At 40.7% G+C, this 27971-nt stretch overlaps 1 pseudogene; it reads right to left on the bottom strand.

Moving 5' to 3' along the window:
- Positions 1-1217: 1217 nt before the first annotated feature.
- On the bottom strand, positions 1218-27871 carry LOC148772810 (uncharacterized; annotated as a pseudogene).
- Between the last annotated feature and the right edge of the window lie 100 nt (positions 27872-27971).

Consider the following 27971-nt stretch of genomic DNA (forward strand, 5'->3'; position numbering starts at 1 on the left):
CGGACCAAGTAGGTAGGGAGGTGCTCTCTTCGGCCGAGGTCATTTCTAGTAAGAAATCGGCCAATAATGCGCCTTCATGGCAGGGCGGGGTTTGAATTCTACCCCGTATTCACTCAGTTCTATTGTCCATTAGGCTAACCGCCCGGATGTCTCGGGACTCTTTAATATCTGCTTCAGGGGGTAGTTGGTGAGAACCACTACTTGATGTGATTGGAAGTAAGGTCGGAGCTTCCGAGCTGCATTGATGAGGGCGAGGGCGAGTTTTTCCATGTTGGTATAGCGCTGTTCAGCTCCTTGAAGGGCGCGACTTATATAGTATATTGGCTGGTGACCTTTCTCTCCATTGCGGATGAGGACCGTGCTGGTGGCATCAACTGAGGTCGCTAAGTATAGGAGGATGGTGTCTCGAGGTTGAGGTTTCGTGAGTAAGGGTGGATATGCGAGATATGACTTCAATTCGATGAAATATTTTTGACAAGATTCATCCCACTCAAACTTTTTTCCACCCCTTAGAATCTTGAAGAAGGGGAGACCTCTGTCCGCCGACCGAGAGATAAATCGGTTCAAAGATGACAAACAACCGTTAAGCTGTTAGACTTTCTCGATTGATGTTGGTAGGGCCATGGAGGTGATGGCTTCGATTTTGGTGGGATTAGCTTCGATTCCTCTCTGTGATATCATGTATCCCAATAATTTGCCTCCTCGAACGCCAAACAAAAATTTGAGGGGATTGAGTTTCATCTCATATTTTCGTAGCATGGCAAAGCATTGTCCTAAATCGGCTAGGTGGTCCGAGATCTTGATACTTTTTACGAGCATGTCGTCATGTATATCTCCATATTCATGTTGATTAGGTCTGCGAACATTGTGTTCACTAGACGTTGGTATGTAGCAGCCCCCGCATTTTTGAGGCCAAAAGGCATGACTTGGTAGCAGTAGACGCCTTGGTCTGTGACAAAACTGGCCCTCTCTTGATCTTCTTGGGCGAGCAAGATATGATTGTATCCTTGATACGCGTCAAGGAAGCTGAGGAGCTCGCATCCCGAGGCCGAGTCAATGAGTTGGTCAATCCTAGGCAAAGGAAAAGGGTCCTTCGGGCAAGCTCTGTTGAGGTCGGTGAAGTCCACGCACAACCTCTACTTGCCCCCGGGCTTGGAAACAAGTACTACGTTTTGACAACCATTCAGGATACTGAACTGGTCGGATATGACCTGCCTCTAGAAGTTTTGCAACTTCCGCTTGATGTGTTTGTTGCGTTCGGGACCAAATGTCCGCTTCCGTTGCTTGACCGGTTTCATCATTTTATCGATGTTGAGCCGATGTAGAGCCACCTTAGGGGGGATTCCCGACAAATCTTGGGCTTTCCAAGCGAACACGTCTCCATTGTGTCGCAGAAAGTTGGTTAGCTGATGTTCCATCTCTGGATCTAAAACGGATCCAATGCGTCGGAGTTTGGAATCATCTTCAGGTGTGAGCTCTATGAGCTTAAGCTCTTCGACGGCTGCTAGTTTGATGCTGTCATCTGGTACGCTGATGAGGATTTCTCTATCGGCCTTGATGACCGCGTTGACCCATTTTCGTTTGTCGGTTTTTTGGGTGTCATCTCCCCTTCCGGATGACTTGGGATTCTTAGATGTTTCACATAGGGCTCTCGCGTAGCATTCTCTCGTGAGTCTTCTGTCTCCAAGTACCTTTCCCATCCCATAGGGAGTAGGGAACTTCAATTTTTGGTGACAGATGGACAGAACTCCCTCCAAAGAGTGTATCGTAGGTCTTCCCAAGATGATGTTGTACGAAAATGGTGTATTAACTATTAGGAATTTCACCATATTCGTCACTCGGCATGGGCTATCTCCGAGTGATATGAGAAGTTCTACTTTACCATTTGAGTATATATCTTCTCTTGTGAATTCTTTCAGTGGAGTACTCACGGGGCAGAATCTGGCGTTGTCGATCCCCAACTGCTTGAACGCGTGAGTGTACATGATGTCGGTCGAGATCCCGTTGTCGACCAGTGTCTTCTTGACTAAAAAGTTGGCCACTGAGGCCGTGATCACTAGAGCGTCGTTACGAGCCTCAATTGGACCCTCTAAGTCTGATGAATTGAAGACGATGCTTGTGTCTTTGTTTGATTAGCCTCTCAATGGCTATCTTAAGTTGTGCATGTTCCTCGGTGTTGTGCCCTTTGTCCTTATGAAAACGACAGTATCGATCGGATTTCTCCCGTTTTGCGTTAGGGTGCATGGGGCGTGGAGGCTCCGTCAAATATTTTTGCTCTTTACGTGAAGGATTTCAGTGAGACGAGTGTTTAGTGGAGTGAATCGATTATAAGAGGAAGATGGTTGGATTTGAGGTGGGGGTGGACGTCGATCATCCCGTCTCCTAATGTCCTGTCGATCATCTTCCCTCTTCCTCTTGGGAGGGGCATGGGTAGAGGCTTCCTCTATGCGCACGTACTTCTCGTCTCGATTCAACAACTCATCTAGGTTGCCAGGAGGCCTTCCGGCGATAGATTCTTTGAACCTATCTGACTTCAAGTTTTGTTGCATGATCCCTGAGAGCATGTCTTGTCCTACGCTTGAAACTTCGTGGACAGCTTCCACAAAACGCCTGATACAATTTCGGAGTGTTTCGTTGTCTCTCTGTATGATAGAAAAATGGTGTGCCGGGGTTTTGGCTTATTTCTTGTCAATGGCAAATTGGTTGGTGAAGCGTTGCGATAATCGAGAGAAGGTGTCGATTGATCGTGTAGGTAAAGATTTGAACCAATTCATGGCCCTCTTGAAGAGAGTGGTGTGGAATATCTTGTACATTGATGCATCTGTCAGGCCATATAAATATGCCATGGCATGGAACTTCTCTATGTGTTCTTGTGTGTCGGTGGTTCTTTCGAATTGAGGTAAACCTGATATTTTCACTCCTTGAGGCAATACGTCGTTGAGGATGTCCATGGTGAAAGGATTGCGTCTGGCGGGGACTGACGCTCTTCCGCCATTTGGGTTGTTTGTCTCGTCTTCTCGTTCAATAAGGAGATGAGCTCTCTATAGCGACGCATTACCCCGTTGGGGTGAGCGTTGGCGTTGCTGTCTAGAATAGAGGCTTCTGCAATCATACGTAGGAGTGCTTCCTCGGTTATCTGAACCGTACAAGGAGCATGGAGTGGCGGATCCCGAGGGGGATTCACTTGGACATCGCGAGGGGGATCTGAGCACGGGGAGGAGGTGGAAAGCCAGAGCCTCCGCGGATTGGGAGGTTATTAGCTGTGTCATTTTCTCTTCGAGTGGATGATTCATGAGGATCTTGCTGGCTACGTGATCTGGTTTGCATTCTCACAGACGGCGCCAAAATGATGATGATAATTACTTAGATCACCTGGGGTAGTTTGATAAACGGGTTGGGAGAGCAAAGTGGATCACAAACTTGACAATCTGATGGTCCTGAGGTCTCTGCGAAAATAACACACGTGAACTAAGCCGGGGTTGATCCGGCGGAAACCCCTCCGACGCTCAAGTCAGATGTACGGATCGTGGAGATAGTTGTTAAGTGTATATTTTTACACTTAAGCATACCTTTTAATTGGATCTTTTGGTGTGTTTTAATGAAAATTGATGCTTAAAATGTTGATTTATTGTATTTTGGGTACAAAATGAAGAATTGGAAAAGTATGGGGTTAAAAAATTGCAATTTTGGAGAAAATATGGGCCAAAAGTGAAGAAGTAAAAAATCTGAAGATTTATAGCCCAGACTGCCGTTCGAGTTCTAATACAAAATTCAGGACGGTCGACCGAGATTATGAAGAGGCGCATTAAAGGGATTCTATTTGCACAAGGAAACTGTCTTCTTCTCCAAGTTTTCCACCCTATATAAAACCAAGCCAAGCACACAATTCAGAATCCATCTTCTACGCAATTTCAAGAGCAACGAAGCAATAACGAAGACGAAGAATTCGAAGATTACAAGCATAATTCATCTTTTTATGAATTATTATTTTGTTTTCACTTTAATCATGAGTAGCTAATTTACTTATTTCTAGGATTTTATTTTGAACCCTATGTGAGATTTATGAACCCAATTTTATGATTTTATGCAAGTTTTAATTCCGGATTATTTCTTCTAGTAGTTTTATTAAGTGCGTGAACTTGATCACCTTATGTGCTTTTATGTTATTGTTGATCGCATGAATCGGAAGATCGGGTTAATAATTAGACACTACAAGAAATTGTCAAATTGGCAACAATATATTTTGTTGACAAAAGACTTTAATTTCGTTGCCAATTCCTCTTGCAACAAAATTATTTTGTTGCCACCTTCGTTGCCATTTCCTTGTCACCAATAATGCATTATAGACAACATGGTTATGTCGTTGCTACATATTAATCGTTGCCAATGCATTAAGTAATAACAACAAGTCTATTTTGTTGCCATACATTTATCGTTGCAAATTCTTTTATTACTACCAACGAATTTATTTTGTTGCCACAAATCTATCGTTGCCAATACATTTATTAATAACAACGAATTTATGTCGTTGCAACACATAAATCGTTGCCAATACATTAATCATTAAGAACAAAATTGTATTTCGTTGCAACATATTTATTGTTGCCAATACATGACTTATTTTCGACCGCACCGGCCAGCCCGACCTTTGGACTACCGAACCGCATCTGCCGACCCGACCTTTGAACCGCCAACCCGCATTTGCGGACCCGACCTTTAGACCGCCGAACCGCTTCAGAGTCAGAATTGTTGGGTTAAACTCATGATTAGCCCAATAGGCTAAGCCGCTTGATAAATGTCAAATATATGGAGACATGACAATGGTAAGAGTCCAACTCTGGTTGATTTGAAGTTAGACACCCTTCTAACCGCTGGGGCAACACTACATTTGTGAAAACTGACTGAAAATAAATTTATAAAAACTAAATACACAAGATCAAATGATTAAAATAACTACATAAATAAATAATATGTCATAACAAATAATTTACTATATTTTATGTTCAAAAAATAATTTACAATAAAATTTAATTATAAATATAACATCTACCATTAATTATATATATAGTATTTTTTTAAAATCATATCAACAATTGACTTAACAAAAAAATTATGAGTTATTGTAGTTAATATAAACAAATAAGATTTTTCTTATCATATTATTATATAATATATATATATATATATATATATATATATATATATATATATATATATATATATATATAAAATAAAAATCAAGAAAAAGAGTTGGTTTTTAAATTTACAACGATTATATTTTGTTGTCAAATCACTTGGAGCATTTACAACAAAATATTTCGTTGTCTTTCGTCACTTACTCACAACAAAAATAAATTTGTTGCCATTGTAAATGTATTTACTACAATTTTATATCGTAGCAAAAAGAAATACTTTTTTGCAACAATAAAGTTGTTGTCTTACATTAAATTCGTTGTAAAATATATACGATACTATTCACGACAATATGTTTCGTTGCCTACGAGATTCAATGGCAACAAAAATATCTTGTTACAAAAACGTTATTCTTTAGCCACAAATACTATATTTCGTTGCTAAAATATAACTATTGGCAACGGAATTCATTTCCTCGATAAAGAAATCGTTGCCTATTTTGCATTTTCTTGTAGTGAGAACTGTGATAGAAGAACCTTTGTGGTATTAACATAGGAATATAGTTAATCTCTTAGGTAGCCATTATTGAGATTTGTGCTTAATGTTGTGTTCTAGAATTAATTGCGTAGGAATACAGTAATTGAATCTAGAGTATTAGAATCGTAATACACGCTGAAGCGGGTTATGATTAATTTAGCATCTCGGGTTAATAATCCGGGTTAATTGTTTAATTATCACATAGGGGGGGAGAATAAAATCCTAGGCTTGTTTACTTTGATTAATCTTCGTGTTTAAATTGTTTTCTTGTTTTGTCCTTTTAATTTTCTTTAATTTAGTTAATTCTCTCTAAAGTCGACTGTGTAGGGTGGACTTGATAGCAATTGTTAGGATTTAGTGTCTAGAATTAAATAGTTAAATATTATCTGTAGGATCGATATTCGGACTTTTCGTCCACTATATTACTTTTACGATACGTGTACTTGCGTGTAGGTATTACCACCAACAATAGTAGAGAGAATATGAATTCTAGATTTCTTGTGAATAAGAAAACATACCTTAACAAATGAGTAAAATACTATTTATATGTCGTTGATTGAGTTGGGTTTATTTTATTGGGCACAAACCTTATTTTAAAGGTATTTGGGCTTTCTTATAGTGGACCCAATTATTCGATAAATTATTGGTCCATTGAGTTGCTCCAATTAGGTATATAATATGTGAATCCTACTTTAATTCTTGGATAAATATTTTAATTATATTCCAAAATTATCGAAGGGTTCGCATGTTGGAAAAGTTTAATCAATACATAAATCTGATTCCAATTTATCACTAGCTCCTGGATACATATCCTAACAATAACATGGCTAATAACTTGATGATAATAATGATGTTTGATGGATATTTTTGTTGGGATTTACATGCATACGCAGCGAAAGGTTAAAAAAAATTTATCATGCGAATTTTATGAACAATAAATTCATCGCATCCAGTAATCAAATAATTATAATTAATCTAATTAATTATCGAGATTCGATTACATACACATTGAACGCGCGTAAGCTCCTTAGAACGCCGTCTCTCTGTCTCAATTACATATTTGTTTTGTTATGTTGGATTTTTTGATGGATATGTTATGTATGTTTGTTTCACTTGTAACATATTAATGTTCGTTTTATACCAAGCTATCTCAAATTTAGTGTGCATCAGGTACAGTCATAATTAGCAAACAATAGTCCTCGATTAAAGTTAAAGTAAAAACCAATGTTTTGAAAATCGGACCGGACATCGAACCGGACGCACCATCGGGTCACGGTTCGACCGGTTCAACCGGGGTTCAACCAGGTTTTTTACTTTTTTTACTTTTTTTTTCAAATATAATTATTTTATTAATTTAATACTTTAAATATAATATCTTACGTATACTTCACATTTTCTTCCAACTTTCTTCACTTCATTATACAACTTTAGTCCACTTTCTTTTTATAAAAAAAGAATTTATTCATTTCTTTCTTCTCTCTCCTATCCTCTCTCTCTCCCCTCTCCCCTCTCTCTTTCTTCTTCATTGTCAATTTTGACGCAGAAGCCTCCCATTCCTCTTCTATTCCTCTTCTTCCCTTCTTCTTTTCTTTTTCTTTGTCTTTCTCCCAAGTTTATCGTTTCTTCTCTACATCTCCACGCAAACATATAGTTTATTTTCTCCACTTCTTTTTTCTTTCTTTTCTTCAATCGAGAAATATGGCTGCCACCACTTGGATTGGGTGACATACGACCCAGATCCGTTCACCCACAGCCCTATCCGACAAGATTCAGTCACCCACTGCCCTTTTGTGCTAAAAACCGGTTCTCGGACCGGTTCGCGGGTTTCCCGGTTCTTACCGGTCCAACCGGTTTTTTGGTGATTAACCCGGGTTTTTGACCATTTTGGGTTTTCAGATCTAACCGGACCGGACATGGCCGCGGTTCGCGGTTGAACCGGTCGGACCGGCCGGTCCGGTCCGGTTTTCAAAACATTGGTAAAAACCATTGTACTAGAACCACACATTATTGAAGTTCGTCACTTGTTACTATGGATAGTGTTACAGCGGTTAATTTATAACCGAAAATTTTCCCACCGTACGGCCTGATTTACGCACTAAATCAGTCAGTCCACTCAACAATTCTTCACACAAACGTATGGCACCATTGTTGTATCAAATGAACATCAATAATCACAAGTATGCAGCGGAAATCGAACAACACAAGCAATTTACGAGCAAAGCTCAGCCTTTATTGATTCACTCATGCACAATACAAGGAAAGCCCTTGGTGCACACAAATAATCCTCACAACAGATACTAACAATTGCAATCTGAGTCCCTGTATCTGAATGGGTCGGATTTGTGTACACAAGGGCCTATAAATACAAGGTACAATGCAGTTTACACACTAAACTACCAAGGGACACATGGCGGCACGCAGACCAGCCACTTGGCTCACTAATACAACATAAAGGGATGGTTTTCTAAGCCATTGCTGATGCCAAACGCTCCGCAACTACCTTCCTGAACTTTCCGAGTCAATTAGCTGCCCGGCTTGCCCAATCGGCGCGCGCGCGCGCCCAAGGATCGAATCTGCCCGCACGCGTGCTATTCAGCCCGCTTGCCTTGCCCACACTTGCCATGCCTTTCTCGACCAAGCACCCCAATGCTTGCCCATCACTCGAAACCCTTGCCTTGTAATTCTCGGCCAAGCACCTCAATACTTGCCCAACTCTCGGCCACCGTTCGGCCCATGTATAGCTTGCCTTGTGCCAACATTTCTTGGCACCACTTCAACTATAACTCGGCCCCACTCGAGTTATAGTCGATATCACCGTCTAAGGGTGTAACAGACATCCCCCACCAACGTTGTTCGACGCCCTCGTCGAACTGTTCACCCGCTTCAGATTGTCCTAATACTTTGCCAACTCGTCTTCAAACTGCCACAGATTTACTGCCTTCTCCCAAGTAGCTGTTAGAGTAGGTGACAAACAAGCCAACATGTGGCTGCGGTCTTTCGTATTTATTATTGTAATAAACGAACCTTTATTCGTATTAATGATAAAAGATCTTGGCATTCTATATCTTTGTCCATTTGTCACAAGCATAGATATAGTCCTTACAGTTATTACAAGTACTAGTAATTGATCGTTAGGATCGTGAGATATTTACTCAAGTATTATAACTGTTAAACGTGTTCCTAGTCGAAGGGTTACGCCACTAATGAGGATATCGGCCTTTCCCATTAAGACTAGCACTTAGTGTATGTGTACTGCATCTCATCAGTAAACGGTATTGTGATATCGGCATGCATAAGTGGGTGCTCGTAAGTTGACGAGTTCACTGAACTCCCTCACCCTAGAAATCTCTAAGTGGTTCCCAATAATCGAGTAGAGAAATCTATGGTATAGTTGTACACCATTAGTCCTTATGACCTAGACATCACCGTGACTTCACTAGAGGACCAGCTGTATCGTGACCTGTCCCTGAGTTCCACCGAGGACCATCCCAAGGGCCAGTGTTCGTGCAATCTGAAATCTAGTGGGAGGTCTGTGCATTGTAGTCGGGGATTTGATCGCTCGAATAGTCTTGGATGTCCTCTGTGTTCTGAAAGTTTGTAATCATACTAAGTCTCTGGCCAGAGCTGACTAAGTGATGATTAGAGAATTTGATTCTCTAAGTCATGCACGTAACGATTACAACACTTAGAACGATCGCACGGTCATTGAACATATAAAGAGGTCTCGACGAACCAATGCCTCTAGTTCAATCGGGACATCTGTATCGTAGGGACCGTACTGTACGTTAACTATATGAAGGTTCTTGCAGGCACTTCATTTGTATCTAGGGAATCATGACGCGTAGTTGCTAGACGTCAATCTTGATTCGTTGGGTGATTAAGGTGAAACGAGCTTCATCTTAATCGTAACTTTAAGGGACGAGTTTTGACCACAAAGGGTTGTGGGGCCACGGCTAGCTTACACCTGAACCATCGAGGGTCACACTGCTCGTGCACATGAGATCTTTGAATAAACGGTCAAAGGTAAAATTGGTTTATCTTTGTATGATTGGAAGTCAATATGATTGGGTCCAACATTCGTAATTTAGAATTATGAATGAGAATAAGAAAAAGGAAAAGAATAGGCGAACATCGTAGTGGACTTTCTAAATCGGGAAGTTTCCAAATTTAGAAAATGCACTGAATTAGGGTTTCCACTTTTCGAAAGTTGGAAATCGAGAGTTGGCACTCGTAATGACGAGGACATTATAATGATTCCGAAAATGTAATCGTTACAATTTTCCGATCATTGAATTGAGAGAGACGAGCAAGTAAAAGAACTAACGAACTTAAGCTGTTGGGCCCGGTCCAACTTAAGCCCGTTAGGGTTTTATGCAAGACACTATAAATACTTGATTTATAGGTCTTGCACACACAACACAGAACCTAACCCTAACCCTAGCCGCTCTCTCTCTCCCTCTCGCTCGGCCGTCTCCACTCGGCCACCGCGCCGTCGCCGGAAAATCGTCGGAATCGGCCATCCGTTGGCCGATCCTTTTCCGTATCTCTTTCCTTCTTTCTTTTATTCCGTTTTTCTAACTATTACGTGTTTAGTGCCACGTGTTTAGTGGATCGAAGTATACGAGGTGAAATCGGAGAGGAGGAAGATCGAAGAATCGAGGAGCAGCACACGAGCCGAAGCCGCACGCATCCCCATGCGCCGCCTGAAGACCGCGCGTGAGTCACACGAGCCGCCGTGGCCCGTCTTGCCGCTGCTGCCGCTCCACCGCTGCTGCTGCGGATTGTACGGATTGGTTTCCGTAGCAATCCCGTCTTGCTTAGTGCGTCTACCTCACGCTTCAAGAGGTGAACCCTCGAATCAATTATCGATAGATTCGTTTACGTTTAAATTGAATATGTATGTTCGTTCTTGTATGATTTAATGTGATTACATGGAATCAATTATTTGTTGCAAGCATGTTATTTGATTTAAACGCGAGCATGCTAATTGATTTAAATTCGGTTAAATAATTAAGCATGTATGTTGTTTTTCAATTCGCCGGAAGCGCAAAGGTACGCAATTAATTGTTTTCAATTATCGGGCATGTGTTTATGTGTTTTAAATTGTTTAAATCGCATAAAATTTTTGTTTTCCGCTGCGTACATGTGCCTGTTGCCCAACAGTGGTATCAGAGCTCGTTGCGCAATTAATTGCGTTCGTTTTAATATGCTATGATTTTATGCATGTTCGATTTATTAAAGTAGTGATTGTTATTATGTAATTGGGAGTTTTCGTAAGTTTAAAATATTTTTGAAATATTGTTTAGAATTTTTCCAACTATAAAATTGTTTAAAATTGGAAAATCGGATCTGAAATAATTTTTAAAACGTCGGTTTTTAATTGTTCGGATCGAACCGGTCGAACCGGCCGGTTCGATGGTTGTGCACGATACCATTGACCGAATCCAAGTGGATTCGGGTCGGTCAGACTGGTTCTCGGTCCGACTGACCCGGCCCACTGATTTGGGTCAACTGGACCGGACAGAACCGGACCGCTTTGGTCCAAACCGGTCAGACCGGTTGGGCCGAACCGGTTGACTGAAAAAAAAAAAAAAAAAAAAATATTTCAGATTTCTAAAATTAAATTTTAAACAAATTGATTTTAATTTTTGGAAAATTATTTTCAATTAATCCCAATTAGATAATCGAGTCAACAATCATATGTTTTAGTAATTAGGTGTTGGATTAATTAATTAATTTAAATTGTTAAATTGATTTCCATTAATAGAACACAAATATGATATTGATTATAAGTTCAACTTAATTAGTAGTACCTCAACATTATATGAATGATTTATGCTAGTTGAGGTTCTATAATTATTTTGAAAAACCCGATGATTAATTAATGTAATTAATTATATAGGTAGGTCATATGTTCCTCTTAGGACAATATGTGTTTCCATATACCTTTAGAGAACATAGATGTAGGAATCACATAGACCAATCCGAACCTTCTGATGAGATAAAACTTTTTAATAAAAATCCCTCATTCTTAATCTAATTAAGAATCATTTCAAGCTATAAAGAAAAACCCAATATGTTGAATTTTTTCTTTCCTTCTGCCAACGGATGGATTATGTGTAGCCCTCAACTGTAGTGCAGTAAGCCGTGCTAGCGGGGAGTGCTATGGTAAAGTAAGCTGTAATTCAATTGACATTGCGATGAAGGTAGCCATAGAAAAGGGTTATGCTAGATTAACGTGGTCGGCTAGATTAACTAGGGACTGCATTAGTTTGGCATAATCAAGTTCTATGAGCATCTTTGATTGGTAGGTTAGACTTGACACACGACGATTTCGATATTCACGAGATTAACTTAGGTCATTATCAAGTGTGAGGAAAATTAATTTAGGGTCATATTGTGGATATGATTGATTGTGATCTACCTTTGGGCAAATATAATTGGGCTAGATTAACTGCGGGTTATATTTGTCTATTGGACCTAAAGCCCATTAAGAAAAATCATTTTTCTCGTTTGTCTACTAGAGGGAAGTGGAACTCGATAAAATTAGTGGGAGAAAAATTAAATAACATAAGGCCAAACATTTAATTGTAAACAATCATTTAACGCGAATCTCTAATAATCCTCTTCTTTATACCTCTCAGATAATCATGTCTAAGAATCCCATAATGTCAATCCTCGACAATAAACTCAATGGCCCTAATTACCTAGATTGGATGCTTGTCTTAAGCTTGTGCTAACCGTTGAGAGGCATCTCTATGTTTTGAACGAGAGACTTCCCGCCACTATACCTGCCACAGCGACTGATGTTGAAAAGGAAACTTATGAAGCATGGAAGAAAGATGACACACATGCTAGGTCCTATATGATAGCCGCCATGGAGCCCGCGCTTGCGAGGAAATATGAGTCTCACATGCATGCTTTCGATATAAAGGCTCATCTCGATAGCATGTACAGTGAGAATATTAGGGCATCGAGGTACGCTGCTACAAAGGAGTTGATCACAGCGAGACTGCGCGAAGGGACTTCGGTCCACGAGCACTGTCTCAAAATGATCAATCTCCTTGAAAAGCAAGTGAATCTCGATGTCACCCTCCCGGCCGAGCTCTCGTTGGATTTGATCATGTTGTCTCTTCCTAGTTCATATGAATCGTTCATAGTGAACTTCAACATGAACAAACAAGATCCTCCCTTTGATGAGTTGATGAACATGTTGGTCAGTTTCGAGTCCACCATTAAGAAAGAGAAGTCTGTTCTCATTGCTGCTACTTCTGGTAAGAAGAGTTCATCCCAAAAGAAGAGAAAGGAAAGAGTTCCCTTCCCAAACAGCAAGTTCGAAGTGGGTGAAGGTAGTGGGGGCCCCAAGGCAAAGGTCAGCAAGCAAGTTGATGATGCTTGCCATCATTGTGGAAAGAAAGGACATTGGCGCCGCAACTGCAAGGCTTACCTAAAGCAGAAAAGTTCTGAAAAGGGTACGTATTTCATTGACGTAAATTTATCTGTCAACTCTTCTTCTTGGGTATTGGATACGGGATGTGGCTCACATTTGTGCAATGATTTGCAGCTAATGACAAGAAGTCGAAAGTTTAGAGCGGGTGAGACCTACCTAAGGATGGGGAATGGAGCAAGAGTTGCTGCTGAAGCCATTGGCACGATTTACTTAAATGTTTTGGATTCTAGTTTTCCTATTATTTTGAACGATTGTTCATTTGCTCCGTCCCTCATTAGAAACCTTATTTCTATTCCTGTATTAGATATTGAAGGTTTTACTTTTGTTTTTGGAAATTCGATTTGCATTATACAAAAGAATGAGAATTTGATTTGCAAAGGACGACTGTTAAACAACTTGTATGAACTAAATCCAAATGAAATACCCATTAATGTTATATCAGCAAAACGTAAGGAGATAGAACAAAACCCCGCACAACTTTGGCACGCTAGATTAGGTCAAGTCTCTTTAAGAATGATGAACGATTTTGTTAGTGAAGGATTGTTCTCTTTGGAGGACGTGAAATCACTACAAACTTGTGAATCTTGCCTTAAAGGGAAAATGACCAAGTCACCCTACAAAGGGAAAATGGAACGAGCCGAGGGTCTTTTGGATTTGATCCATACAGACGTATGTGGTCCACTAAGTGTTAGTGCAAAGGGTGGATACAACTACTTCGCTACCTTTACCGACGATTATTCTATGTATGTGTATGTGTACTTGATGAAGTAAAAGTCCGAAACATTTGAAAGGTTCAAAGATTTTAGACACGAAGTAGAGAAGCAACTCGGACGAAGTATTAAGAAGCTGCGATCCGATCGTGGTGGAGAGTACTTGAGCATCGAGTTCATTGACTATCTAAAAGAGAATGGGATACAATCCCAATGGACTCCACCGGGAACTCCTCAACTTAATGGAGTTTCCGAACTTCGGAATCGAACTTTATTAGATATGGTTCGATCTATGATGGGGTTCACGAACTTACTGGCGTACTTGTGGGGTCATGCACTTCGCACTGCGGCGTATTTGCTGAATAGAGTTAACACCAAAGCAGTTAAATCCACACCTTATGAACTTTGGCATTCCCGGAAACCCAACTACAAACATATTAGGATATGGGGTTGTCTCGCTTATGTGAAGCGATTAGTGGGAGACAAGTTGGATAGTAAATCCGACTTATGCTATTTTGTGGGATATCCCATAGACTCGATGGGATACGAATTCTATTATGTCAAGGATGCAAAGACGTTTGTTTCGAGAAATGCCACCTTTTTGGAAAGGGAGTTTATATCCGATAGAAAAGGCAGCATGATAGAACTTGAAGTAGTTCAAGAACCACAAAGTGAAGTTCAAACGCAAGAACAAGCAATCGAACCAATACAACAATCCACTAATATACCTCATGAGCCTACGGTACGCAGATCCGAAAGAGTTTGGAAAATGCCGGATAGGTTATTCCTCCTCGAGAATGATGAAGATCATGTTGATCTTGGACGAGATCCAAGAACATACAATGAGGCCGTATCGGATGCGGACATGGGACATTGGCTAACTGCCATGAAATCCGAAATGGACTCCATGTACTCCAACAAGGTGTGGACCTTGGTAGATCCACCTAAGGGAATTGTTCTTATAGGCTGCAAGTGGATCTATAAGAAGAAAATTGGAGTTGATGGAAAGGTATCGACCTACAAAGCTAGATTGGTAGCGAAAGGATACACTCAAAGGCAAGGTGTTGACTATGAGGAAACCTTTTCGCCAGTCGCGATGCTGAAGTCCATTAGGATTTTGCTGGCCATAGCTGCGTGGTACGACTACGAGATATGGCAAATGGATGTGAAGACCGCCTTCCTTAATGGAGATATTGAGGAAGAAATTTACATGGCGCAGCCGGAAGGCTTCATATCTTCTGGAAGTGAGCAAAAGGTTTGCAAGCTCCAGCGATCCATTTATGGATTGAAACAAGCATCCCGAAGTTGGAACATTAGGTTCGACTCAACTATCAAAGAGTTTGATTTTGAGAAGAATCCGGAGGAACCTTGTGTATACAAGAAGGTTAGTGGGAGGGCAGTGATATTTTTAGTGCTTTACGTTGATGACATTCTACTCATTGGGAATGACGTAGGAATGCTGCAACAAACGAAAGCATGGTTGTCCACACGTTTCTCAATGAAGGATTTGGGAGAAGCATCTTATGTATTAGGAATACGCATCTATAGAGATAGAGCAAGAAAGATGCTTGGCTTATCCTAAAGCCTGTACATAGACACCGTTATGAAACGGTTTAGCATGGAAGAATCGAAGAAAGGATTCTTGCCAATGTCCCATGGGGTTCGTCTCTCGAAATCTATGTGTCCGCAATCACCTAGTGAAATCGAGGAGATGAAAAGGACGCCTTATGCTTCTGCCATAGGAAGCATAATGTATGGCATGCTATGTACGAGACCCGATATTGCGTATGTTGTGAGTGTCACAAGCAGATATCAGTCTAACCCCGGCCCGGCTCACTGGAAAGCCGTGAAAGATATCCTCAAGTACTTACGAATGACTAAGGATATATTTTTGGTCTATGGGGGTGCCGAGTTGAAATTATAGGGTTTTACCGACTCTAGTTTTCAATCGGATGTGGACGACTCAAAGTCGAATTCTGGATTTATATTCACGCTTAATGGTGGTGCCGTGTGTTGGAAGAGTTCCAAGCAAAGCACGACGGCTGATTCTACTACCGAAGCGGAATACATTGCAGCGTCCGAAGCTGCAAAAGAAGGGACTTGGATAAGGAAGTTCATCCAAGAGTTGGGTGTCGTTCCTAATGCTAGTGATCCAGTACCGTTGTACTATGATAACACCGGAGCCGTGGCGTAAGCTAAGGAGCCGCGATCTCATCAGAAGTCGAAGCATATTCTGAGGAAGTATCATGTGATCCGAGAGATCATTGATAGAGCTGAAGTTAAACTAGAACGAGTCACCTCAGAAGAGAACGTCGCAGACCCCTTCACGAAGCCTTTACCGAGATCGGTCCATGAGAAACATCGAGAGTCGATGGGATTGCGATTCATGGGTAGTTGGCTTTAGGTCAAGTGGGAGATTGTTAGAGTAGGCGACCAACAAGCCAACATGTGGCTGTGGTCTTTCGTATTTATTATTGTAATAAACGAACCTTTATTCGTATTAATGATAAAAGACCTTGGCATTCTATATCTTTGTCCCTTTGTCACAAGCATAGATATAGTCCTTACAGTTATGACAAGTACTAGTAATTGATCGTTAGGATCGTGAGATATTTACTCAAGTATTATAAGTGTTAAACGTGTTCCTAGTCGAAGGGTTACGCCACCAATGAGGATATCGGCCTTTCCCGTTAAGAGACTAGCACTTAGTGTATGTGTACTGCATCTCATCAGTAAACGGTATTGTGATATCGGCATGCATAAGTGGGTGCTCGTAAGTTGACGAGTTCACTGAACTCCCTCACCCTAGAAATCTCTAAGTGGTTCCCAATAATCGAGTAGAGATATCTACGGTATGGTTGTACACCATTAGTCCTTATGACCTAGACATCACCGTGACTTCACTAGAGGACCATCTGTATCGTGACCTGTCCCTAAGTTCCACCGAGGACCATCCCAAGGGTCAGTGTTCGTACAGTCCGAAATCTAATGGGAGGTCTGTGCATTGTAGTCGGGGATTTGATCGCTCGAATAGTCTTGGATGTCCTCTGTGTTCTGAAAGTTTGTAATCACACTAAGTCTCTGGCCAGAGCTGACTAAGTGATGATTAGAGAATTCGATTCTCTAAGTCATGCACGTAACGATTACAACACTTAGAACGATCGCACGGTCATTGAACATATAAAGAGGTCTCGACGAACCAATGCCTCTAGTTCAATCGGGACATATGTATCGAAGGGACCGTACTGTACCTTAACTATATCTGAAGGTTCTTGCAGGCACTTCATTTGTATCTAGGGAATCATGACGCGTAGTTGCTAGACGTCAATCTTGATTCGTTGGGTGATTAAGGTGAAACGAGCTTCATCTTAATCGTAACTTTAAGGGACGAGTTTTGACCACAAAGGGTTGTGGGGCCACGGCTAGCTTACACCTGAACCATCGAGGGTCACACTGCTCGTGCACATGAGATCTTTGAATAAACGGTCAAAGGTAAAATTGGTTTATCTTTGTATGATTGGAAGTCAATATGATTGGGTCCAACATTCGTAATTTAGAATTATGAATGAGAATAAGAAAAAGGAAAAGAATAGGCGAACATCGTAGTGGACTTTCTAAATCGGGAAGTTTCCAAATTTAGAAAGTGCACTGAATTAGGGTTTCCACTTTTGGAAAGTTGGAAATCGAGAGTTGGCACTCGTAATGACGAGGACATTATAATGATTCCGAAAATGTAATCGTTACAATTTTCCGATCATTGAATTGAGAGAGACGAGCAAGTAAAAGAACTAAGGAACTTAGGTTGTTAGGCCCGGTCCAACTTAAGCCCGTTAGGGTTTTATGCAAGACACTATAAATACTTGATTTATAGGTCTTGCACACACAACACAAAACATAACCCTAACCCTAGCCGCTCTCTCTCTCCCTCTCGCTCGGTCTTCTCCACTCGGCCACCGCGCCGTCGCCGGAAATCGCCGGTATCGGCCATCCGTTGGCCGATCCTTTTTGGTATCTCTTTCCTTCTTTTTTTCCTTCCGTTTTTCTAACTATTACGTTTCTAGTTCCACGTGTTTAGTGGATCAAATTATACGAGGTGAAATTCGAGAGGAGGAAGATCGAAGATCAAAGAATCGAGGAGCAGCACACGAGCCGAAGCCGCACGCATCCCCACGCGCTGCCCGAAGACCACGCGTGAGTCACACGCGCCGCCGTGGCCCCTCTTGCCGCTGCTGCCGCTCCACCACTGCTGCCCCGGATTGTACGGATTGGTTTCCGTAGCAATCCCGTGTTGCTTAGTGCGTCTACCTCACGCTTCAAGAGGTAAACCCTCGAATCAATTATCGATAGATTCGTTTACGTTTAAATTGAATATGTATGTTCGTTCTTGTATGATTTTATGTGATTACATGGAATCAATTTATTTGTTGCGAGCATATTATTTGATTTAAACGTGAGCATTCTAATTGATTTAAATTCGGTTAAATAATTAACTATGTATGTTGTTTTTAATTTCGCTGGAAGCGCAAAGGTACGCAATTAATTGTTTTCAATAATCGGGCATGTGCTTATGTGTTTTAAATTGTTTAAATCGCATAAAATTTTTGTTTTCCGTTGCGTACACGTGCCTGTTGCCCAACATTAGCATCGGCCACCTCTGAATTTTTCCAATGTATTAAAAATTCAGTCCGCCGATTCTTCTTGCTTTGACCTTGGGTCTTGTGGTCCAGAATTTGTTGAATTTCTCTCTCAAATTCCTTTCGGACCACGCGGGTGGGGCTCTCTTCGTTTGCTTCCGACTTTCATCGAGCAAATCTTGGTTGAAATTCTTCAAAAAGCTCACATGAAACGTAGGATGCACTTTCAATCTGTCGGGCAACTTCAAACGATAGGCAACTCGACCAACTTTTGACACCACTTTAAAAGGATCGACCGTCGTATTTTGGCACCAGCCCACGCTGCACTGATTTGGAACTGATCTTCTTCCAAATTTGAGGCGTTAATTTCAGCAACACGTGATCACCAACTTGAAATTCCACGTCTCTACGATGAGCATCAGCTTACTTCTTCATCCTCGCTTGTGCTTTCATCAAACTATCCTTTGCCTCGTCTAGCAATTCTTGTCTAGCACGAGCAAAGCGATATGCAGCAGGACACTTCCCTCTGGTTCGCTGCAATGCCACCTCATGCGGCACCGTTGGTTGCTTTATGTACACCAACTCAAACGAGCTCATCCCCGTAGCTGAAGACTTGTGAAGATTGTAGCAGAATTGGGCTATATCAAGCAAACCGACCCAATCCTTCTGGCTCGCGTTAACATAATGCCGAAGATAATCTTCCAACACGGCATTCATTCGCTCCGTCTTTCCATCCGTCTACGGATGATTTGCCGTAGAAAACTTCAACTCAGTCCCCAACATGTTGAAGAGCGCTGTCCAGAAACGGCCCGTAAACCGAGTGTCCCGATCGCTGATAATGTCTTCGGGAATTCCAAAATACTTCACAACGTTCTTAAAAAATAACTCAACAGCTAGTTCGGCCGGACAAGCCATTGGTGCAGCAATAAAAATCCCATACTTTGAGAAACGGTCAACGATCACAAAGATGGAAGCGTTACCGTTCACTTTCGAAAATCCCGACACAAAGTTGTAAAGTGTATATTTTTACACTTTATCGAATCTTTTTATTTGAGCTTTTGGTGTGTTTTAACGATAATTGGTGCTTAAAAAGTTGTTTTATTGTATTTTAGGTACAAATTGAAGAATTGGAAAAGTATGGGGTCAAAACTGCAATTTTAGCGTAAATATGGGTCAAAAGTGAAAATATCAAAATTCTGAAGATTTAAGGCTCGGACCCCCGTCCCAGTTTTAGTGCAAATTGTGGGACCCCCGTCCGAGACTCCGAAACTGCGCAGTAAAGGGATTTTAATTGCACAAGGAAACTGCCTTCTTCTCCAAGTTCTTCACCCTATATAAGACCAAGCCAAGCACACAATTGGGGATCTATATTTTTACGCAAATTCAAGAGCAAAGAAGAACAACGAAGATTCAAGCATAGTTTTTCTTATTTAATTTATTTATTTTATTTTATTTATCATAAGAATTACGAGTAGCTAAGTCTTTATTTCTAGGATTTTATTTGGAACCCTATGTGGGATTTATGAACCATTTTCTATGATTTTATACAAGTTTTAATTCCGGATTATTTCTTCTACTTGTTTTATTAAGTGAATGAACTTGACCAACTTATGTTCTTTTATGTTATTGTTCATCGCATGAATCGGAAGATCGGGTTAATAATTAGAACTGTGGTAGAAGAGCCTTTGTGGTATTAACATAGGAATATAGTTAATCTCTTAGGTAGCCATTATTGAGATTTGTGCTTAATGTTGTGTTCTAGAATTAATTGCATAGGAATATAGTAATTGAATCTAGAGTATTAGAATCGTAATACACGCGGAAGCGGGTTATGATTATTTTAGCATCTCAGGTTAATAATCCAGGTTAATTGCTTGCATAATTGAAACAATTGGGGGAATAATAATCACATAGGGGGGGAGAATAAAATCCTAGGCTCGTTTTCTCTGATTAAATCTTTGTTTTAACTTGCTTTCTTGTTTTTGCTTGCTTTTTAATTTAGTTTAATTTAGTTAATTCTCTCTAAAATTCGACTGTGTAGGGTGGGCTTGATAATAATTGGTAGAATTTAGCGTCTAGGATTAGATAATTAAATATTCCCTGTGGGTTTGATATCCGGACTTAATTGTCCACTATATTACTTGTACGATACGTGCACTTGCGTGTAGGTTTTCGGCCAACAAGTTTTTGGCGCCGTTGCCGGGGAATATTTGAATTATTTATTTTAGTCTAGCTCTAGATTTGAACAATTTTCACGATTCACCCAAATTAATTTTTCTTTTTATTTTTTTCGTTTTATTTTTATTTTTTTTAATATTTTTTTTCTTTTCTTTGGTTACATGTCAGGTTACAATTTTCGCGAAACTCAAACGGGATATGAATGGCTTCCGTCTGGCGAATACCTCCAAAATACCTATAATATGCCGTTACTTTGTTCAAGATGTGGTGGAGATCATTACACTAACCAATGTTGGTATGCACCGAAAGCGAATAATTTCATAGATAACACCAACGGCGGTTATTGGAACACATACACCAACACGCCACGAGAGCCCACTGTTCAGGAGTGTTATTTGAATTCCGTCCTTGATGAATTTATGAAATCCACTCAAGCATCTATCGGGAGACTGGAGTTACAGTTGGAAGAATTCAAGCCCCAAAGGTCTCTTGAAAATATTTCAGACAATATCGAGAATGGTTGCAACAAAGAAATTCCGTCTACAACTTGTAGTGAGAAAAATCCTTTAGACCTAGAAAATATTGTCGATGAGAAGGAAAAGGAACTTACGAAGACGCTTAAGGATGATGAATATGAGAATGCAATCGAGCTCAACTCCAAAGATGTCTCGGAACAAGAGAAGAAGGGGATGGATGTGGTTAGTGCAAATATTCAAATTGATGATCTTATTGTTATTCCTGACGTGGCTTTGAAGGCATCAATAGAGGTTGATGAGAAGACGAATATGTTTGAAGTGGAGGTTATACGCGGACGTGAAGTTTTTGTGTACCGATTTGAGGGAGCGGGTGATGAAGATCCCATCTTGGCTTCGTACCGATTGATTACAACTAAGAAAGACTACAAGCTAAGGTGGACCCTGACATACTGCAATCCTATCCCTGTATCGGTTGCAATTGAAGTGACAAAGCTCATGGATGGATGCGCAATCTACAAGGCTTTGGATTGGACATAACAATTTCAAGAAGCAAAGTCTGGCTGAAGACTTTAAACTTAGCGCTTCTCGGGAGGCAACCCGAGCTTTACTGTTTTTTATATTTTTCTTTAATTTTATGTTTTATTTTTATTTTCATAGGCATGCATTCTAATTAATTTATTTGATTTCTTATTTTTAAGGTCGGAATTGCGATCGGGACGGTCATCCGAGAGACAAAGAGGGCATCTTCGCAAGAGGAAAATCAATTTTCTTTCCCACAAATTCTCACACCCCGAAGACATCGACTCCGACTAAATCAGGTGTTTTCTATCCTTAAAATTTGTGCTAATTTCGTTGAGGGCAACGAAAATTTTAAGTTTGGGGGTGAAAAACATATGTTTATGCTTATTTGTTTTAGTTTGCATGCATTAGGCTTTATTTGTTTTTATTGTTTTTATTGCTTTTATCGTTTTTTTTTTCGGAATATAAAAAAAAAAAAAAAAAAAAATTGCTTGAGTTGAATGCATCGATGATTTATGATGATGAGAGATGATTAATGTTTGATGATGAGATTGCTTGTTTTGTGTGATAAGGATTTGATGTTTGTTTAGCTTTCGATTCAACGGAACTTAGAAGCGAATTATTGCTAGGAATCACACTTTGTGCATTGCTTTGGTTGAATGTCTTGTATTTTAATTTGGAATTAATTTGTACTAGATCATGCTATTTTCGGTTTTAGAACTCACCTTAGGAAATTTATGATACGAAGTATTGAGTAGTGAGTGATTTGGGATATGATTTGGGCCTTCTTTGAAACGTTTGAGCCTTTCAAGCCGACCTTTTTATCGAAATTATCCTTAGAACCTTGATTTGAGCCTCAGAGAAAAGGTGTTCTTTCTTTTAGCCAATGTGTAAGGTAGAATAGGTGGAGATTCGTGAAAATTACCCCTTGGAGTTCGGTCGAAAATTGTTATAAGGTCCTTCTTCTTCTTCGAAAAAAAAAAAGAAAAAAAAAAAAGAAAAAAAAATAAAGAAGACAAATATCTATGCTTCTACGTATATATATATATATATAAAAAAAAAAGAGAAAAATAGAAGAAGAAGAGACTAGAAGGGAGAAATAAGGACTAGTTGTTGAATTATTTTTGAAAACTCGATCCATTGTCTCAAAAGCAAAAGTGGAGACTTTTGAACTTTTGAAAATCGAGTTTATTAAAGTCCGTACAGGTGAATTCATTGTTTCAAACGCCTATCTTTCAAATTTTGGCGTAATCACCTAAATTCAAGAAGAATAGCCACATATACCCATATTTCCTACCTCGAACCAAAGAGCATAACAATTGAAAGCCACAAAGCCCCAATGACCCCAATAGCTTAATGTTCGATATTAGTAGAGTAGAATAATTTTGTGAGTATTTGGAGTCAAGCATATGCATGTAAGTATAAATTCTTTCTATCTTTAATTTCCAAATATTGGATACTTGAAGAAATTGTATGAATTGTGGTTTTTGGTAATGGTGAGTGACTAAGTGTTGTTGAATTTTGAGCTTGCGAATGCCTAAGAATAGTCATTATAATTACAAGTTCAGAAAACGTGAAGTTGACCATTGATCTATGTGATGAGATGTTATCGTTGAGTTATTTGCTTATTGGTAGATTTTGCTTGAGGACAAGCAAAAGTTCAAGTTTGGGGGTGTGTAAAGTGTATATTTTTACACTTTATCGTATCTTTTTATTTGAGCTTTTGGTGTGTTTTAACGATTATTGGTGCTTAAAAAGTTGATTTATTGTATTTTAGGTACAAATTGAAGAATTGGAAAAGTATGGGGTCAAAACTGCAATTTTAGCGAAAATATGGGTCAAAAGTGAAAATATCAAAATTCTGAAGATTTAAGGCTCGGACCCCCGTCCCAGTTTTAGTGCAAATTGTGGGACCCCCGTCCGAGACTCCGAAGCTGCGCAGTAAAGGGATTTTAATTGCACAAGGAAACTGCCTTCTTCCCCAAGTTCTTCACCCTATATAAGACCAAGCCAAGCACCCAATTGGGGATCTGTATTTTTACGCAAATTCAAAAGCAAAGAAGATCAACGAAGATTCAAGCATAGTTTTTCTTATTTAATTTATTTATTTTATTTTATTTATCATAAGAATTACGAGTAGCTAAGTCTTTATTTCTAGGATTTTATTTGGAACCCTATGTGGGATTTATGAACCCTTTTCTATGATTTTATACAAGTTTTAATTCCGGGTTATTTCTTCTACTTGTTTTATTATGTGCATGAACTTGATCAACTTATGTTCTTTTATGTTATTGTTAATCGCATGAATCGGAAGATCGGGTTAATAATTAGAACTGTGGTAGAAGAGCCTTTGTGGTATTAACATAGGAATATAGTTAATCTCTTAGGTAGCCATTATTGAGATTTGTGCTTAATGTTGTGTTCTAGAATTAATTGCATAGGAATATAGTAATTGAATCTAGAGTATTAGAATCGTAATACACGCGGAAGCGGGTTATGATTATTTTAGCATCTTAGGTTAATAATCCAGGTTAATTGCTTGCATAATTGAAAGAATTGGGGGAATAATAATCACATAGGGGGAGAATAAAATCCTAGGCTCGTTTTCTCTGATTAAATCTTTGTTTTAACTTGCTTTCTTGTTTTTGCTTGCTTTTTAATTTAGTTTAATTTAGTTAATTCTCTCTAAAATTCGACTATGTAGGGTGGGCTTGATAATAATTGGTAGAATTTAGCGTCTAGGATTAGATAATTAAATATTCCCTGTGGGTTCGATATCCGGACTTAATTCTCCACTATATTACTTGTACGATACGTGCACTTGCGTGTAGGTTTTTGGCCAACAAAAGTCCATCGAAACCGATTGGGAAGGCCTCTCCGGAATGGGTAGAGGCTGCAACAGACCGGCCTCTTCTTCTTCTCGGTCTTGTCTAGTTGACAAACTAGACAATTCTTGGCGTATGCCTCAACGTCAAACTCCATCTTTGGCCAATAGTACGATCGTGCTAGAAGGGCCAACATTCTGTCAATTCCGGGATGACCGGCCCACGTCGGATCATGTGTTTCCCGCAATAGTTCACGCCTAAGAGAGCTGCTTGGCACATAAGCACGACCACCCTTAGCGAACAACAACCCATCCTCTAGCCAATATTTCTGAATCTGCCCAGCCCGAACTTGCTCAGCCATCTTTTGGTAGACCAAATCAGTCTTGGCTACCTCTCGAACCCGTTCAAGAAAATCAGACTCCACACGAGTCAATGCACTAACGTAGGATTCAACGACTTTCCTACTTAGTGCATCAGCCACGTCGTTATGCTTTCCCGGTCGATGTACCCACTCGAAATCGAATTCACCCAAGAATTCTTGCCATCTTGCTTGTTTCGGTGACAATTTCTTTTGAGTCTTGAAGTATGTGTTTGCCACATTGTCGGTGACAACCACAAACTTTGTACCCAGCAAGTAATGCTTCCAAGCATCAAAACAATGCACCACTGCTGTCATTTCCTTCTCATGAGTACTGTACCGAAACGGGATGCTTGTCTTGCACCAACACACCCCCGATAGTACGGTCAGAAGCATCCGTTTGCAACATAAATGGCTTGTCGAACTCAGGCAACTTCAGTACTGGTTCCGAAGATATAGCACCCTTCAATTTCTCAAACGAACCATCACAATCCGAAGTCCATTCCCATTTCTGATCCTTCTTCAAAAGGTTGGTCAAAGGATTCACGATCTTTGAATACCCTTTGATAAACCTTCGATAGTAGTTTGCCAAACCCAAAAACGAACGCAACTCGACCACTTTCGAAGGAGCGGGCCAATCAGTCACAGCCCGTACCTTCTTCATATCCATCTTGATCTTTCTTTGGCTAATAATGTGGCAAAGGAATGAGATTTCTTCCCGACAGAAATCACACTTCTCTTTCTTGGCATACAACTTGTATTCCCTCAACTTCAAGAATACAGCCCGCATATGCCCAACAATATCATCAAGATATACCACCACAAAACGATCAAGAAACTCGTACAACACATCATTCATGAGGTTGCAAAAAGTTGCGGGGGCATTGGTTAAGCCGAAAGGCATAACCAAGAAATCGTACGATCCATATCTCGTCACACAAGTTGTCTTTGCCTCATCACCTTGTGCCACACGAACTTGCCAATATCCAGCCCGAAGATCAATCTTTGTGTAAAACCGTGCCCTTGCCAACTTGTCGAAAAGATCCAGCGCATTAGGAATAGGATACTTATTTTTGATAGTAACCTTATTCAATGCCCGTCTACACACATCCTCACTGAACCGTTCTGCTTCTTTTGGAACAGAACCGGCGACCAATAAGGAGCTTTAGAAGGTTGCACGAGACCCGCACTCAGCAAATCGTCCAATTGTCTCTAAGTTCAGCTAAATCCGACGGACCCATCCGATACGGTGCTTGTGCTGGCGGCCTGGCCACCGGTTCCAACTCTATCTTATGGTCAATGGCTCGTCGAGACGGCAACTCTCTCGCTAATTCATGAGGCATCACATCCTCGAATTCAGCCAGCAATTCAGCAACTGCATCCGGCATTTCTTGGTACACATCCGGCTTGATTTCGACCAATGCAGCCAGGCAGGTTGGCTCACCATGTCTTAGACCTGCCTTTAGTTGCAATGCCGACAATAAGCCCTCAGATTTCTTCTATTTGGCCTTTTCCACGAACGTTCCTTTCACGAAACATGGACAACTAGGATCCATGAACAACAATCCACTCAGGAAAGGTATGACACCAACACGAGCCGACAACAAAAAGTCCTTCCCCAAAATCACGTCAAAATCGTCTAGTGGTACAACAGTAAATGAACACTGCCCACACCAAGGACCATTGCATAATTCTACATTGGTCACACCCCTCACCGGCTTGGCTTCTGAGTTCACGGCTTTAATTCTACTTGCATGTTGTGAGAGATTCAAATCCAGCTTTCCAATCTCTCGAACGACAACAAAGTTGTGCGTTGCACCCGAATCCACCATGGCCATCACTTTCTTCCCGTTCAGCAAGGTTTCGACATACATCAAACCTTTGGGGTTGCTAGGTACCTTCTCGACCGTCAAGGCACTCAACAACTGGATGGGATTGACTTGCTTAGGGTCATCACTATCTCCATCCGATTCCAGCATCAAAGCATTCAATTTGCTTCGTTTAGGGCAGTCCCTCATTCGATGGTCACCGTTACACAAGAAACAACCTTTGTTTTCCTTGTTCACGGACAATTGCCCCGCGGGTTTGGCCGTCCCCGTGGGCTTCTCGAAATTCTTCTGGGCCTTGAATTTCCCATCTCGACCAAACTTTCCAACCGACTTCTTGGTCTTGCCCTTATCCTTCCCAGATTCCTTCTTTTCAGTATCCTTGGCACCAACCGTCTTGTAATCAACAAGGCGATATGCAGCGGCAATTGCTCCCGGCAGATCCTTCACGCCTTGTCTTCGCAACTCAGATTGTGCCCAAGGTTGCAAACCAGCCATGAAGTTAAAGATCTTGTCCTCCTCCGACATATCCCTAATGTCAAGCATCAAGGAACTGAAGTCATTCACGTACTCACGAACGGACCCCTTAGGGATTCCCTTGCCAACCAACTCGTGTTGCAAGGTAGGGATTGTTCTTTCAACTCCTTCTTCAGCGTTTCCCAGGTTTCAATTTTATCCCGATTGGCACTAGCATCGTCGGAAAGACGTGCTCGCCACCACAACTTTGCATCACCCGAGAAGTACATGCTTGTAATGGTCACCTCTCTTGGTCCGACACATTTGCTGCCTGGAAATAGTTCTCCATGTCCCAAAGGAAGTTTTCTAACTCCTTCGCGCTATGTGCGCCACCAAACGTAGCGGGTTCAGGCACCCGTACTTTGGACGACGAGGATCTGCTCTCAACAGCACTCGACGTCCCCTCACGAATCGCCCGCTTCACCACAGCCAAATCCGTCAAAAACGTCTCAAACTTGGCCTCAACCGCATCACTTAGCAACCCGAGATCTTCTGCAGCACTAGTCTCCACAAATTCTGGGAGATCGACTATAGATTTGGATAGCCGTTCGAACGCTTGTTGCCCATCAACAAGTTGTTGGAGAATAGGGGCTGCTCTCAGATCAACGGGCGGCCCAACAAGAGTCTCAAGACGTTGCAATCTTGCTTCCAAATCGAGCAACGCTGCCCGCGTAGGATGCATCATTGAGGAAGAACCCGAATCTTCCATGTCGAAGAACACCGTTCAGAACCCGAGAACCGGGCTCTGATACCAACTGGTGCAGGGGTTAATTTATAACCGAATTTTTTCCCACCATACAGCCTGATTT

The sequence above is a fragment of the Erythranthe guttata genome, chromosome 1 (genome assembly GCF_056151865.1).
Source record: "Erythranthe guttata isolate IM_541 chromosome 1, IM_541, whole genome shotgun sequence".
NCBI lineage: Eukaryota > Viridiplantae > Streptophyta > Magnoliopsida > Lamiales > Phrymaceae > Erythranthe > Erythranthe guttata.